The 17,005-nt window shown below is 38.3% G+C and overlaps 1 protein-coding gene across 1 annotated transcript in view; it reads left to right on the top strand.

Annotated features, from left to right (window-relative positions):
• The window catches only part of kl-2 (dynein heavy chain 2, axonemal kl-2), a 1,497,432-nt gene that overhangs the window by 225,018 nt on the left and 1,255,409 nt on the right, over positions 1-17,005 (top strand). The gene's annotated exons all lie outside the window — the stretch shown is intronic.

Raw genomic sequence — 17,005 nt, 5'->3', positions numbered from 1 at the left:
ATGAACTGTGTATTTTGTCTTAATTGTTACGGTGTATATATACTAATGTTGAAAAAATATATACATGAAAATTTTAATGTATTAGATATACATTAAAAAAAGTATGTCTAATATACTTTTTTAATGTGCTAATATAAAACACCCTGGTTGGTCAAGTGGCTTATGTACCTGCTCTTGAACCAACAGAATGTGGGTTCAAATTCCAGCAGACATGGATGTTTGAGAGTCTTGCCTGTTGTGAGACTACTATCCCCCTTATTCAAGTAGCTTGAAATGTTTGGTATTTCTGGAGCACAATATCCAGATTATGCAAAAAAAAAAAAACAAAGGGAAAATATGAAAAAATAAATAAAGTTAAAAATAATAATTAAGAAATCCTTAGCTTATCAATAGTACTAATATAGTATAGGTTTGCATCCAGGATGGGGTTTATATATATTTGAGTGGTCAGTATAATTCAGTGCTCGTGTAAAATTTATGATTTTTATTTGTTTTATTGTATTTCTTCCTTAGAAAATTAGAGTTTTATAGTACATTAGAGTAGATTTTTGTGTTTTTAGGGTATGTAGTGTCTTTTTAACATATTTTTATTGTAATATTTTAATATTAATTACAGGTGGAGAATGACTCCAAAAACACAGAAGAAACGATCTAACAGATAAGCTTAGGTGTTGATGGTTATTCATGACTTGTTTTTCACGGTATTAACAACACCACAAACACATTTAACAACAAAGATGTTTCATTAACGCTTATATTTCGCTGATTTTCAACTCAGCATCATCAGAGCACAACACACATCGACAGTGAGTGAGTGAAACAATATAATTGCAAAAGACGAAAGATCTAAAGTCCTATTTTTGGCGCCCTCTAATGAAAAAAAAAAAAACAGCAGTTATCCAGGAGTTTTTCTTAGGATAACCGTCTCCCAAATTTTTGGCAAATTAATGCAACCATATTTGTTAAGGTAGGGAGAATTCTTCAAAGCCATTGCTGACTCAAAAAATAATCTTTCAGATCTATAACGACTCCTAAATAGCACATTCGTTTTCCTCCATCTAATCCTGTGTGAAGGGGAGAATTCTTCAAAGCCATTGCTGACTCAAAAAATAATCTTTCAGATCTATAACGACTCCTAAAAAGCATATTCGTTTTCCTCCATCTAATCCTGTGTGAAGGAGTGTCCAAAGCGTGGTCTGCCAGTCCCGACTTGCCATAGTAATAGTAGCGAATGTATCTTTCATGTTCTTCCAGGCGGATGTTCACTGATCTTCCTGTTTGCCCATAATAGGCCAAATCACAGTCACACGGAACTTCATACACTCCTGGTGTGCTAAAGGGTGAAGTTTATCCTTAGGCGAGCGGATCAGAGTTGTCAAGCTGGCAACTCTAATCTGTACGTAGTTCAATACCGGGCAGCTCGTTGCAAAGGTGGGGGAGTTCAGATCGCTATTCTAGGGCTATTAATTTAAGTAATGTTTTCATTGCCGAAATGAAGCTGATTAGCTCTTTATACATAAGTAACTTAATGGTTGCACCTGTTTGGAAAACTCATTCGCAGAGTACATAAGTTCTTTTCGCTATACACTTTGGTATTAGGTCTAGCTACTCACTGATGAAGCCTCAAAAAAGGCTGAAACCGGTCTGGGTAGTGGCCTCCCTCCATAATGTAATAACAGCATACATTTCCTAGGAAATGTGCTTTTACATTATGGAAAATACCTAGAATAGCGATCTGAACTCCCCCACCTTTGCAACGAGCTTCCCAGTATTGTACTACGTACTAGGATCACTTGCATTGGCTAACGCTAGTGTCACCGATACTTTATAGTTTACTATATTCGGCAAGAAGCTCTCTAATTCTGATCTTTGAGTTTCTTATTCGGTTTTAAAACTATGTGGGATTTAATATCCCCTTAATTTAAGAAATGTTTTCATTGCTGAAATGAAGCTTATTAGCTCTTTATACATAAATGGTTGCATTAATTTGCCAAAAATTTGGGAGACGGTTATCCTAAGAAAAACTCCTGGATAACTGCTGGATTTTTTTTTTTTTTTTTTTTTTTAAGAAAAACTTTTGGATAACTGCTGTTTTCTTTTTTTTTTTTTTTTCTTTTTTTTTTTCCCGTTAGAGGGCGCCAAAAATAGGACTTTAGATCTTTTGTCTTTTGCAATTATATTGTTTCACTCACTCACTGTCGCGTTTACGTGTGTGTTGTGCTCTGATGATGCTGAGTTGAAAATCAGTGAAATATAAGCGTTAATAAAACATCTTTGTTGTGAAAAGTTTTTGTGGTGTTGTTAATACCGTGAAAAATAAGTCATGAACAGAAGAAACAAAACACTAACAAGTACAGCAAAGTAGTGAACAAGAAAGTTTTCTCCACTAATGACGATATTAAAGGGGATATTGAAAATAATTTAACTCCAAAATCTCTAGACTAAAGTAGATTATTAGACTGATGATGATGGTACTACAGAAAGTCAAGTAGCATTTAGAGGAACACAGGAAGAATAAAAAAGTTCAGCAGCAAAATGGAAAACAAAGAATGGAATCAGGTAAGTTAGCGTGTAATAGCAAAAATGTGGTAAGTAAAGTTGATATAAAAAGAAGGATGTTATTTGGTACGGTGACTCTATCGTAAAACGCCATTGATGAGCATCTTATAACATCACGTTTTCCCAGTGCAAAAATTAAAAATATAACACAAGCAATTCAAAAATAGAAAAGAAAAGTAAATGAGAACATAATCGGAGTAGGCACTAACGATTTAACTAGCAATAAATTCAGTATTATTATTACTATTACTACCCAAAGACCTCAAGGAGTCAAAGACTCATCTGGGAGGTCCTTTTATCATACACAGCTCATCTACCTATGGCTTAAACAGACTTAAACTCCTTGCAGACACTACACTCTCGAACAAGGCATTCCAATCATTTACAACTCTGCACGAAAAAAAATCTGCCACTCACTCCCCTACTCACACCCTCTTTATGCAGTTTCCAGGGATGACCTCTGGTTCTCCCCTGATCTCCCACTATTCTCTGTAGAACTTCTCCAGCATTGATTCTATAAAAACCCTTACCAACTTGTAGGTCTCTATCATATCTCCGCTCTTCTGCCTGTCCACCAGACTCTGCAAATTACATCTTCTAAATCTTTCCTCATACTCAGCATTCCAGAGAACAGAAAACTACCTTAGTCAGTCACCTTTGGACCCTTTCCAACATCTCTTCATCCTTCTGAAAATCAGGTGACCAAATCTGGGCACAATAGTCCATGTGTGGCCTAATCAAAGCCTTATACAGTGGAACAAGAATCTCCCTACTTCTACACGTCAGTGTCCTCCACATCATTCCCAGAAGTCTTTGTGTTGTATTCACAATTTTGGCTATGTGTAACCTAAATTTTAGATCCTTATCCACTATCAGCCCTAGATCTCTTATTTCCTCTACTTCCAACAGTATATCCTCACCACTCATAAATTCTGCATCCTATCTTTCTTTTCCAAAATTTAAAACCTTACATTTTGAAACATTAAACTCATATCCCCATTTCTGTGCCCAATCACTCAATTTAATCAAGTCTTGTAAGGCCACAACATCTCCGCTACTCTTCATGGTTCGTCCCAACTTTGCATCATCTGCAAATAACCAAATATCTCCATCGAAATCTTCACGAATATCATTAATATACAAGTTAAACAGTAATGGCCCTAAAACAGACCCCTGAGGCACTCCACTAGTGACTTTCCTTTTCCTGGATAATGCTCACCCCCATACACAACTTGTTGATACCTATCAGATAGCCAGTCTCCAATCCAATGCACCAATCTAATATCCTAACCCATCCACTCCAGTTTGACTATCAACTTATCATACAGTAATCTATCAAAAGCTTTTGCAAAATCCAAGTATATTACTGTGTATCCTTCTCCTCTGTCCAAGGAAGCAGTCACTTTATTGTAATAAGTAAGTAGATTACTAAAACACGACCTCCCTTTAGAAAATCCATGCTGTCCATCAAAGATTATACCATTGTTGTCAACCCAACTCTGGATCCTAGTTCTCACAAGCTTCTCCAACAACTTAACCACAACACCTGACACACAGATAGGCCTATAGTTTGATGCTTGAGTTCGATCACCTCCTTTATGAAGTGGCACAATCTTGCCCTCCTTCCACTCTTTAGGGACTTGACCAAGTGCAAGACTCGTATTAAAAAAAATATGTCAAGGCAGGTGTCAACTCCCTGGCACATTCCTTCAGAATATACATGGTGATATATTATCTAGTCCCACAGCCTTATCGACACCTAGTTTACTCAGCTCCCCGTATACCTCTTGTTAACTTACAGTCAGTTTCTCCTCCCCATCATCAACTGCTCTTATGAAGTCACATTCACAAGATTCTCCAGCTGTCTTTATACCATTTTCTCCAATCAATGTCATCCTTCCATAAACATTCTTACATTTGCTGGCTACATATCAAAAGAAACCTTAGGATTGTTTTTGGCTTCATTAGCTAACTGCTGTTCATACCTCTCTTTAGCTACCATCACCAACCTAGTCACCCTCCTTGCCTGGTCTTTGTAGACTTCGTGGAATTGGTTATTTCCACTTCTTTTATGCTACCTCCACAATGGCCTTTTTCTCTGTATTGCATGCTTAATCTCTTTATTCATCCATCTCACACCTACCTTATTTAACCTTCTCACCCTTGAAATGCATTTAGACATTGCATCTACTTTATAGTTTTTGAAAATCCTCCAAGCTGCGTTGATCTCTTTTCCAGCCGACTCCTCATTCCATGCTATACTTGCAAGCTGTCTCCTGAGCTCTTCATAATCACCCCCCTTGTAGTTCCACATATACCCTTTTTTCACAGGGGTCCTTGCACTGCTGGCAATCACCCAGATAATCACCTCATGTCACTCTCACCAACTGGTGGATGATTTGACACCTCATTTATAATTACATCCTCTGATAAGATGACCAAATCCAAAACCCTCAATCCTAAATGTGCCCTCTGTTACATAGCATCTGAGGTAGTTATCCCTCAAAAACTCAAGAAACTCATTTTCTGTACTTCCAGTTGCCATCTCATCATCCCAGTCTATATTGCCATAATTAAAATCACCCATAATGGTTACCCTTTTCTTATTTGCTTGGCCAATTTGATTATACATTTCATTATCACCACCATACATATTACCTGGTCTATAACATTACCTGCTCTATACCTGATCTACAACATGCCACCAAGTATTTTGTGGCATGTTATTATAGACCCAGTCAAGAACAGGCGTGAGATAGAGGTCAATTTCATTGACCTCTATCTCACACCATACTGCCTCAAAACCACTGGCACTATTTCCCTCCTGCATCTCTACCCTGTATGGACATAACTCCTTCTCTATCATCAATAGCACTCCCCACTCCCGTTTTACCCCTTCTATCCTCACGAAACACGTCATACCCTTCCATCTCTATTCCTGTCAGGATGTCAACCTCTTCCAATCATGTCTCACTTATTTCAACAATCTTTGGGTGAACAGACAATTAGTGCAACCATTTCATCTGCCTTGTTTCTTATACTTCTAGCATTTGTATACAAGCACAACAGCTCATTTCTGGATCTACAGCTAGTTCCACTGATACTACTCACTCAATGTGATCTCTCCATGCTTGACTGGGTCCATTTCCCTTATAAGAGAGGACATGAAAGGTTTGTTGGAAGTGGCAAGAGTGAAGTGTGAGAAAGAGAAAATAGTAAGTATATCACTTTGATATAATAAAAATGAATTAAGAACAAGGGCTACGATGGCAAATGATTCGATGCTTAAGAAATGGATACTAGTTTTTAGATGTGTGGAGTGAGTATGAGGGAAGATTGGATTTGTATAAGAGGAATGGCATACACTTCAATGCATTTGGCATCTGGAATCTTGAGGAATTATTAATTGATATAAGAACTAACACAGAAAGTCAGGGAAACTGAATTCTGATGGGAGGAATTGGGAGAATCTGTGTGTCGGAGCTACAATGTTAGGTAACTGTGTTAATGATGGGAATGGTTATTATTATAGAAATGATTATGAAGAGAGAACAATTCTGTGTTCTTCTGTTGAACCTATTAGACATGCATAATGATGTCTACATAAATAAGGAACTAGATAAGAACAATGATCTGCAAGTCGTCAAACTGTTTCATGCAGACCACAGACAAGTGTATGCAAAAGAGTATGCAAGTAATTTATTATGTCTGTACACGAATGCTAGGAGTATTATTATTATTATTATTATTATTATCTGAGACCTCCAGTGACTCAAGGACTCATCAAGGGAGGCTATAAATCATCCAAACCAGCTATCATCCCTTCCCTTAAATTCATTTACACTAGATGCACTCACTACCCCTAAGGGCAAATTATTCCACTCACTCACTGCTCTCTGGAAAAAAAAAACCTAGCTCTTAACCCTTTCTTGACTGTGAACAAACTTAACTTCCATGGATGCCCCCCCGGTGTTCTCTCCCCCACCTTCCATATAACAAAAAATTTCATCAGTTGAAATGCTATAACACCCATTCAAAAGTTTATGGAACTCTATCATATCAACCCTCTTTCTCCTGTTAATCCACAGTCTGCAATCCACATATTCACAATCTGTCCTCATAATCTAAATCCCATAATCTGGATATAATCTTTGTAACTCTTCTTTGCACTCTTTCCACAGCTTCTTTATCTCCTTGGAACCCAGGAGACCAAATCTGCACACAGTAGTCCAGATGTGGTCTTATCAAAGCTTTATAAAGAGGCAAAATTACTTCCTTATCCTTACATGTCAAGGTTCGCTCCAACATTGCAATTATCCTCTGAGTTGTATTTGCAACTTTTGCTATGTGATGTTTGAACTTTAAATTTTTATCTACCAGTACACCGAGATCCCTTGCCTCTTCAGTTTCTTGTAGCATAACCCTGCAAATATAATATGCCACTGGTGTGCTCTAATCACACCAAACTGCATAACTTTACTCTTACTAGCATTTAACTGATAGCCACTTTCATTTGCCCAGATTTCCCGTCTATTCAAATTATTATTATTATTATTATTATTATTCAGGCCTCCATGGAATCCAAAGACTCATCGCGAGAGGTCCTTCCTAGGAAACACAAAGTCTATCAAGACTCATCGTAGGAGGTCCCTCTTAGGAAACACAAAGTCTATCATACCACTCCTTAAAGTCATTGACCATTCTCACTGTCACCACTCTATCAGGCAATGCGTTCCATGGTTCAACCTCCCTCCATGCAAAGAAACCACTCCTCACCCTCTTGCTCACAGTTTCCTTTCATTACTTCCAGGGATGGCCCCTTGTCATCACTCCTTCCCACTGTTCAACCAAAGAACTCTCCAGTGTCAACCCTGTAACCACCTCTCAAAAGTTTAAAAGTCTCTTTCATATCACCTCTCCTTCTATCCACCAAACTCTGGAGTCCACATTCCCTCAGCCGATCCTCATAACTAGCATTGTACATTCCCGAAACCATCTTTGTTATCTGCCTTTGTACCCTTTCCACAGTTAATTTATCCCCTTCAAATCCTGGTGACCAAATCTGTGAACAATAGTCTAAGTGTGGTCTGATCAGAGTCTTATAGAACGGAACGATAATTCTTTTATCCCTGCTACTCAGTGTCCTTCTCATTTCAGTATCCTTCAGAAATTACAAATAATTTTGTAATTGCTGAATATCAGTAGCATCCCTGATTGCCCTGCCTATCTTTGCATCATCAGCAAATAATTGCACTGCTTTTTGTCATTAATGTATAGATTGAACAATAATGGCCCAAGTACTGAACCTCGAAGTACACCACTAGTTACCTTAAATCTTGCAGATTCACACCCATTGTATACCACTTTTAGATATCTGTCTGTCAACCATCCCCTGATCCAAGTCAATAGATTATATTCCAATCATATATATTCTCCAGTTTATGCAACAGCCTTTCGTGTGTATCCTATGAAATGCTTTAGAAAAATATATTATCATAATGTATCCATTCCCTTTATCCAACTCGGCCGTAACGTTTTTATAAAATATGAGCAAATTGCTAAAACGTGACCGTCCTTTAGTAAACCTGTGCTGTTCCCTGCAGAGTATAGAATGCTTGTCTACCCATTTCTAGATTCAAGTTCTTACCAACTTCTCTAAAATCTTCACTACCACACCAGATATACTAATAGGTCAGTAGTTAGACACATCAGTGTTTGCACCACACTTGTGCAATGGAACTATCATACATTCTTTCCATTCCTGTGGTATCATTCATGAGCTGAGACTGAAGTTATACAGATGTGTGAAAGGCCTAGCCAATTCAGCTGAACATTCCTTTAGCAAATGGGCTGATATTCTATCTGTTCCTATTGACAAATTCTTATTAAGGTTATGCAAGAGCTCTTCAACCTCATTTTCATGAACATCTAATTCTTCATCCAATATAACAGTAGCACTGTGTGCACCATGCTACTACATACACATGGTTGATATATCTTAGCAAAGTGAGCACTCATTAATTGAACAATCTGCTTAGCTTCTGACACTTGTGTACTATCTGCATTCAATAAAGTTATTCTTCCACATTCATTCTTTCTTTTGCTTGTCGTATAACGATAAAATTCTTTTGGATTGTCTTTAGATTTCATGGCCAATTTCTTTTCATACTCTGTTTTAGCTTTCCTCACAGTACTGGTTACTTTCCTGGCCTGAGTTTTATATATTTCATAACTCCTCTTACTCCCATTCTCATTATATTATTTCCACCTCATCTTCTTCTTCTTGTGGATCTCTTCCTTAAAAGGTTGCACATCCATTTCACTCCCAGCCTATTTATTCTTCAAACACTATGGATACATTGAGATACTGCTCATTCCAGCACTTTTTCAATGATTCCCATGCACATTAATGATATTTTTTTCATTCAGTAACTGATATTATTGGATCAAAGATAGTATTCTTCTAAATTGATCATAATTTCCAGCTTTGTAGTTCAGCATGTAGCCTGTTTTAATCAGGGCTTCAATACAAGTAGATACTTCCCAAGAAAGAACAGCATGATCACTGTCACCAATTGGTGATAAGATAGCAATATTCTTGACAGAGATCCCTTCTGATGTTATGAGCAAATCCAACACTCTTTGATCTCGAGTTCCTTCTTTCACATGCTGCTTGAGAAATTTGTCTCACAACAATTCAATAAATTTCTGTTCTTTCTTATCATGAGATTTCTCTTCTACCCAATCAAAGGAGTAGAGATTGTTGCCTTGGCTAATATCATTACTTCATTATTGTGGTATTATTAGTGCAATTGGAAGAATGATGTTATATTACGCCCCTCGATTAGAAAAGGCCTAAGTTTGATTTTCGTCATGATGGGAGGAATCTTTATATGGACTTTTTCAATCGAAGGTGAGTTAGCTGATCTCATATGAAGGTAGCAAGGTTTTTTCTCCCAGAAACTCAGGTTTTTCATCCTGCATACAGACACATCAGTCCCTCAGAACACACACAATTTACATACAAAAAATACTAGTTGTGGTGGTGGTGGTAGCGGGGAGTAGATAGCATTGATGTAGATGATTGGTAGTAGAGGTTCAGTGTAGTGGTGGAGACAGACAGCTGTATAGTAGGTGTCCTCCCTCAGTAAGTCTTCGGACTCCTTGGAAGTGTCATGAATAATAATAATAACAATTATTATTATTATTAAGAGTCCTTAGACTAATCAAGGAAGGACCTATACATCCTGTCGAGAATTATCCAACATTTGCACAGTATTTATCATATTTTACTTTGAACTCATTCGTAGTCATGACACTGACTACAGACTCTGGCAACCTAATTCACTCACTTACCACTCTCCAAGCAAAAAACCTAGTTCTAACACCCTTTGCTGACTGCACTCTTTCTCAGTTTCCATGTAAAACTCAAGCAGGTATACCATACAATCCTACAGCTGTATTCACATTAAGTTTCTGTAATAGACTATGCACATCCATTTCATTTTCCTCAGTTCCCATATAAGCCTTTAGCTCTCTTGTTCCAGCAGTATCACCATTCTTCTATTTCCTGGAGTAAGTACAGTGCCATCAATGTGATACATGGCTTGTAATCCATTTATCTCAAAATGCACAACTTTACATTTCTCAACATTAATCTGATACTCATTATCTTTTGTCCACACTGACAGCCTATTTAATTCATCCTGCAAGCTCTCCACATTGCTTTGATTATCTAATACTGTACCTAATTTCATATCATCATCAAACAACTGAATATTTCCTTTCAGGTTATTTCCTGTATCATTTATGTACAAATTACACAGCAATGGTTCTAGCACTGAACCTTGCCGCCACACATCACTAGTCATCTGTTTTCGTCTCGATTCTGCCCCTCCATATACTACTTTTTGATATCTGTCCAGCAGCTACCCTCTTATCCACTTAACCAGTGTCATATCCATACCCATTTGTTCTGATTTGCATAACAGAGTTCCATGTATTATTCTGTCAAGTGCCTTTGCAAAATCCAGGAAAATCGTTGTGTAGCCATTTCCTTAATCCAACTCAGCTGTTACTCTATTATAAAAAGTTAGTAAATTACTAAGGCATGACTGACCCTTCGCAAAACCATATCAACCCTCACACAGTATCATATTTTTATCTACCAATTCTTCAATTCTCTTTTTGACCAATTTTTGCAGCTCTTTTTTTCCTCCAATCCTGAGATACTGATTGGTCTATAATTTGCTACTGCTGTCTTAGAACCTGCCTAATGCAAGGGAATTATTTTGCCCTCTTTCCACTCCCTTGGAACTCTACCACAGCTGAGACTTAAATTAAACAGCCTAGTCAAAGGCATTGCTAGCTCCTTTGCACTTTTTCAAAACCCATCTATATCCCACCTGATATCCCATCTAATCCAGCAGCTGCATTTATTCTGCAATATTCTAAGAACCTCCAATTCATCCATCTCTGTTCTCACATTAGTGTCTGTCACGTAGATTAAAGCAGTAACCCCTCACTAGTATAACCTTGCAAAGTGGTCACTGAGTAACTCAATTATTTTATGATTTTGTCTCCTCTTGACCATCATCACTCATTCAAGATAATCTTCTATAATCATTCTTTCTCTTAACCTGCCACATCATGAAAAAACTCTTTGAGATTTCCTTTGACCTGCTTGGCTGGATTCTTCTCATAATCTGATTTTGCCTTCCTTCCTATCTGGTCACCTTTCATGCATGAGCCTTGTATTGTTCATGAGTTTGTTGGTCTTCTTTCTCTTTATATACTGCCTTTTCTACTTCTGTAGCTCGTACTTAATGATGTTACTCATCCATCTAACTCCTAACTGAGTAACCCTCCTTACCCTAGGTATACAATTTAATACTGCTTCCTCTAGATGCCTCTTAACTATATCCCATGCCCCAATAACATTCTTATCCAGCAGTGTTTTATTCCATGGCACAGATTTAAGCTTCTTCCTAAGCTTGTCATAATCATTATATAGTTCCAATATTCCCATCACCCCCCCCCCCTCTGGAACTTGTATAATAATATGGCAATCAAAGGTGTTAGGATTACATTTTTTATAACAGAGAATGGTTAATGAGCATAATGGATTTCAGGAAGTGTGGAATAAATTTATGGTATATATATTATTATTATTATTATTATTAAACAAGACCTCATGGAGTCAAAGACTCATCTAGGAGGTCCTTTTATCTCACACACATCTCATCATACCGGGTCTTAAACACACCCAAACTCCTTGCAGACACCACACTCTCAGGCAAGGCATTCCAATCATTCACAACTCTGCACGAAAAAACCTGGATCTCACTCCCCTACTCACACCCTCATTATACAGTTTCCAGGGATGACCTTTGTTTCTCCCCTGATCTCCCACTATTCTCTGTACAACTTTTCCACCATTGATCCTATAACAACCCCTTACCAACTTGTAGGTCTCTATCATATCTCCCCTCTTCCTTCTCTCCACTAGACTCTGCAAATTACATCTCTTCAATCTTTCCTCATACTCGACATTCCAGAGGTCAGAAACTACCTTAGTCAGTCGCCTTTGGACCCTTTCCAACATCTCTTCATCCTTCTGAAAACCAGGTGACCAAATCTGGGCACAATAGTCCATGTGTGGCCTAATCAAAGCCTTATACAATGGAACAAGAATCTCCCTACTTCTACACGTCAGTGTCCTCCTCATCATTCCCAGAAGTCTTTGTGTTGTCTTCACAATTTTGGCGATGTGTCCCCTAAAATTTAGATCCTTATCCACTATCACTCCCAGATCTCTTATTTCCTCTACTTCCAACAATATATTCTCACCAAGCATAAATTCTGCATCCCATCTTTGTTTTCCAAATTTTAAAACATTACATTTTGCAACATTGAACTCACATCCCCATTTGCTTGCCCAATCACTCAATTTATTCAAGTCTTCTTGCAAGGCCACAACATCTTCACTACTCTTTATGATTCGTCCCAACTTTGCATCATCTGCAAACAACTGAATATCTCCATCCAAATCTTCGCCAATATCATTAATATACAAGTTAAATAGTAATGGCCCTAAAACAGATCCCTGAGGCACTCCACTAGTGACTTTCCTTTTCCTGGATATTGCACCCCCATACACAACTTGTTGATATCTATCAGATAGCCAGTCTCCAATCCAATGCACTAATCTAATATCCAACCCCATCTGCTCTAGTTTGACTGTCAACTTATCATGAGGTACTCTATCAAAAGCTTTTGCAAAATCCAAGTATATTACTGTGTATCCTTCTCCTCTGTCCAAGGAAGCAGTCACTTTATTGTAATAAGTAAGTAGATTACTAAAACACGACCTCCCTTTAGCAAATCCATGCTGTCCATCAAAGATTATACCATTGTTGTCAACCCAACTCTGGATCCTAGTTCTCACAAGCTTCTCCAACAACTTAACCACAACACCTGACACACAGATAGGCCTATAGTTTGATGCTTAAGTTCGATCACCTCCTTTATGAAGTGGCACAATCTTGCCCTCCTTCCACTCTTTTAGGGACTTGACCAAGTGCAAGACTCGTATTAAAAAAATATGTCAAGGCAGGTGTCAACTCTCTGGCACATTCCTTCAGAATATGCAGTGATATATTATCAAGTCCCACAGCCTTGTTTACATCTAGTTTACTCAATTCCCCAAACACCTCTTGCTCACTTACAGTCAGTCTCTCCTCCCCATCATCAACTGCTCTTAATCTCTCCATGAAGTCACATTCACAAGATTGAAAGATCTTTATGAACTGCTCATTAAGTATCTCCACCACACATTCTGCAACAGCTGTCTTTATACCATTTCCTCCAATCAATGTCATCCTTCCATAATCATTCTTTCTTTTGCTGGCTACATATCGAAAGAACTCCCTAGGATTCTTTTTACCTTCATTAGCTAACTGCTGTTCATACCTCTCTTTAGCTACTCTCACCAAAAAAGTCACTCTCCTTGCCTGGTCTTTGTAGAACTCATGAAATTGGTTACTTCCACTTCTCTTATGCTGCCTCCACAATGCCCTTTTTCTGTGTATTGCATGCTTAATCTCTTTATTCATCCATCTCACACCTAACTTATTTAACCTTCTCACCCGTGGTATACATTTAGACATTGCATCCACTAAATATTTTTTGAAAATCCCCCAAGCTGCATTGATCTCTTTTCCAGCTAACTCCTCATTCCATTCTACACCTGCAAGCTGTCTCCTGAGCTCTTCATAATCACCCCCCTTGTAGTTCCACATATACCCTTTTTTCACAGGGGTCCTTGCACTGCTGGCAACCACCCAAGTAATCACCTCATGGTCACTTTCACCAATTGGTGGATGATTTGATACCTCATTGATAATTACATCCTCCGATGAGATGACCAAATCCAAGACCCTTAATCCTCTTGTGCCCTCTGTTACATACTGTCTGAGGTAGTTATCCCTCAAAAACTCAAGAAACTCATTTTCTTTACTTCCAGTTGCTATCTCTTCATTCCAGTCTATATTGCCATAATTAAAATCACCCATAATGATCACCCTTTTCTTATTTGTTTGGCTTATTTGACTATACATTTCACTATCACCACCATCCACATTACCAGGTCTATAACAACATCCCACCAAGTATTTGATTCTATTCACCTCTATCTCACACCATACTACCTCAAAACCACTGGCCCCATTTCCCTCTTGCATCTCTACCTTGTATGGACATAACTCTTTCTCTATCATCAGTAGCACTCCCCCTCCCTTTTTACCCCTTCTATCCTCACGAAACACATCATACCTTTCCATCTCTATTCCTGTCAGGATGTCATCCTCATCTAACCATGTCTCACTTATATGGCAGATCAGTTTCTGAAAATATAGGTCTTCCATGTTGATTCCATGAATGTCTATAAATAATAATAAGAATGACTCCATAGAGTCTTCTCACCCATAGTGACCTCTCCTTGCACTTCCCAAGGTAATTTATAAACACATTTCACAATCACTCATATCTAAACTTCCTGGCTAATGGGGACACGAAATTATATATTTCATCCTATTGGCCTCTATCTCACACCAGACTGCTTTCATTCTGATGTATCTCAAGTTATTATTGTTGTGTATATATATATATATATATATGTATATACACAGTCTTGCTATATATACTGTTGCAACTTCTGCATATACCACTGCACTATCCACAGAATGGAATGAGCCGTTTCTCTTAGTGGTGCTGTGCTCATTCAATATTTACATGTTTATCAGTGAGAGAGAGAGTTGGCTAGCTGTAGGGGTTAGCTGTGTAGCTGTAATAGCACTTCATAAGTTTGAAATGCAGCCACCTGTTGTTTTCAACACACTGAAAATATTTGTGATCATTAGGATGTTTGTGTATTGGATATTAACCATTACAACAATACAGATGATGTCTAAATGTATACCATGGGTGAGAATGTTAAATAAGGTAGGTGTGAGATGGATGAATAAAGAGATTAAGCATACGATACAGAGAAAAAGGGCATTGTGGAGGCAGCATAAGAGAAGTGGAGGTAACCAATTTCATGAGGTCTACAAAGACCAGGCAAGGAGGGTGACTTGGGTTGGTGAGAGTAGCTAAAGAGAGGTATGAACAGCAGTTAGCTAATGAAGCCAAAAAGAATCCTAGGGAGTTCTTTCGATATGTAACCAGCAAAGGAAAGAATGATTATGGAAAGATGACATTGATTGGAGGAAATGGTATAAAGACAGCTGATGCAGAATGTGTGGTGGAGATATTTAATGAGCAGTTCATAAAGATCTTTCAATCTTGTGAATGTGACTTCATGGAGAGATTGAGAGCAGTTGATGATGGGGACGAGAGACTGACTGTAAGTGAGCAAGAGGTATACAGGGAGCTGAGTAAACTAGGTGTTAATAAGGCTGTGGGACTAGATAATATATCACCATGTATATTCTGAAGGAATGTGCCAGGGAGTTGACACCTGCATTGATATATTTTTTTTAATACGAGTCTTTCACTCGGTCAAGTTCCTAAGGAGTGGAAGGAGGGCAAGATTGTGCCACTTCATAAAGGAGGTGATCAAACTCAAGCATCAAGCTATAGGCCTATCTCTGGGTCAGGTGTTGTGGTTAAGTTGTTGGAGAAGCTTGTGAGAACTAGGATCCAGAGTTGGGTTGACAATAATGGTATAATCTTTGATGGACAGCATGGATTTGCTAAAGGGAGGTCATGTTTTAGTAATCTACTTACTTATTACAATAAGGTGACTGCTTCCTTGGACAGAGGAGAAGGATACACAGTAATATACTTGGATTTCGCAAAAGCGTTTGATAGAGTACCTCATGATAAGTTGACAGTCAAACTAGAGCAGATGGGGTTGGATATTATGTTAGTGCATTGGATTGGAGACTGGCTATCTGATAGGTATCAACAAGTTGTGTATGGGGGTGCGATATCCAGGAAAGGAAAGTCACTAGTGGAGTGCCTCAGGGGGACTGTTTTAGGGCCATTACTATTTAAGTAGTATATTAATGATATTGGCAAAGATTTTGATGGAGATATTCAGTTGTTTGCAGATGATGCAAAGTTGAGACGAACCATGAAGAGTAGTGAAGATGTTGTGGCCTTGCAAGAAGGCTTGAATTAATTGAGTGATTGTGCAAGCAAATGGGGATGTGAGTTCAACGTTGCAAAATGTAAGGTTTTAAAATTTGTAAAACAAACATGGGATGCAGAATTAATGTTTGGTGAGAATATATTGTTGGAAGTAGAGGAAATAAGAGATCTGGTGGTGATAGTGGATATGGATCTAAAATTTAGGGGACACATCGCCAAAATTGTGAAGACAACACAAAGACTTCTGGGAATGATGTGGAGGACACTGATGTGTAGAAGTAGGGAGATTCTTCTTCCATTGTATAAGACTTTGATTAGGCTACACATGGACTATTGTGTCCAGATTTGGTCACCGGGTTTTCAGAAGGTTGAAGATATGTTGGAAAGGGTCCAAAGGTGACTGACTAAGGTAGTTTCTGACCTCTGGAATGTTGAGTATGAGGAAAGATTGAGAAGATGTAATTTGCAGAGTCTAGTCTAGTGGAGAGAAGGAAGAGGGGAGATATGATAGAGACCTACAAGTTGGTAAAGGGTTGTTATAAGATGAATGGTGGAATAGTTCTGCAGAGAATAGTGGGAGATCAGAGGAGAACCAGAGGTCATCCCTGGAAACTGTATAAAGAGTGTTTGAGCAGAGGAGTGAGAGGCAGGTTCTTTTCGTGCAGAGTTGTGAATGATTGGAATGCCTTGCCTGAGAGTGTGGTGTCTGCAAGGAGTTTGGGTGTGTTTAAGACACGGTATGATGAGATGTGTGTGTGTGATAAAAGGATCTCCTAGATGAGTATTTGACTCA

This window comes from Typopeltis vanoorti, chromosome 24, assembly GCF_054136105.1.
Source record: "Typopeltis vanoorti isolate ZY-2024b chromosome 24, IOZ_Tvanoo_1.0, whole genome shotgun sequence".
Lineage (NCBI taxonomy): Eukaryota > Metazoa > Arthropoda > Arachnida > Uropygi > Thelyphonidae > Typopeltis > Typopeltis vanoorti.
Note: the sequence above shows the minus strand (reverse complement) of the source record. Positions and strands in the feature narration are given on the sequence as shown.